Source organism: Astatotilapia calliptera, chromosome 11, assembly GCF_964374335.1.
Source record: "Astatotilapia calliptera chromosome 11, fAstCal68.1, whole genome shotgun sequence".
NCBI classification, from domain to species: Eukaryota; Metazoa; Chordata; class Actinopteri; order Cichliformes; family Cichlidae; genus Astatotilapia; species Astatotilapia calliptera.
Window position 1 is genome coordinate 11383052 of NC_137432.1, and position 1257 is coordinate 11384308.

Here is a 1257-nt window from a genome sequence, read left to right on the forward strand (position 1 = left end):
GGCAGGCATTTAAAATTGTCAAAACTTGGGGATCTATGCATAAAATCTTATGTAACCAGTACACTATGCTGTACATTATTGCTTGGAAGCATTACAATACTGTGAAAAAGTCTTAAGCCAGCCCTCAATGCTTTATATTTAGCTTCAAAGTGAGGCTTTCTTTGAATTTTTAAAAAGTGGTCTTGAGTAATACTTTTCTGAAGGTCTTAAAATGTTTTTCATTGGACATTATCGAGTCCAGTGCTTGTACCTGCCCATTTTAAGGGGAATGTTTGTTGAGCCACTTAACACTGAATCGTTCAAGCATAAAAACACAAGTGTCCCAGTTTAGTCAAAAAACATTATGCTAGAGTTCAAAAACAGCACTCTCTTTTCTCTATTACCACTACCTAATTCCACTTTCTCTTAATGTAATTTCATGACCACAGTGCCAAAATGGGTCTTACACTGAAATGTGATCACCGAAAACACAAATGCATCAAAAATATAACGTTTGTTTGTTATCTGCTTTGGTTGGTATTTTACTTTGTGATGTGTATTTTGAGAAAAGCAGAGAAGAGACAGCATTCGGTGATTGGTTTTCATCTGACACATTCCAACACAGTCTTTTATCAGCTGTTATATTTTAATCTTCGAAGCTTATCATCATATTCATTATCACATTCTTGATTGTGATCACTTGGTTTTTTTTCACCACATTATTGACTAAAGACAAAATTTAGTTGTCTGGAATATGGCATGTTGATTAGTTTCTGTACATTATTACCTTTTTAATCATATTGTTCCATGTAAGTTGACTTAATATCTCTGAGAGCTGATGACATGAGCACAGCTCTCACCCGCTGTCCTCTTTTCCACTTGCTTTTGTCTTTGCTCTTTGCCTTTCTACATCTCCTACCTCTCTTTATCCTTATTGCTTTCACAAATAGTTCAGAACTACAAAGGATAGGCCACAGTCCTACACACACACACACACACACACACACACACACACACACACACACACACACACACACACACACACACGCACACGCACACAGGGACCCCTCTGCTGTGTTGCTGTTTCCAGAAACTGGAGGGGGTTCTGGGAGCAAAAATAATGAGCTCATCAGTTCAGCCTGGAGGTGGTGCTGGCAACACACACACACACACACACACACACACACACACACACACACACACACACACACACACACACACACACACACACACACACACACACACACACACATAATTTTTCTTTTTCTCTCTTTCTAT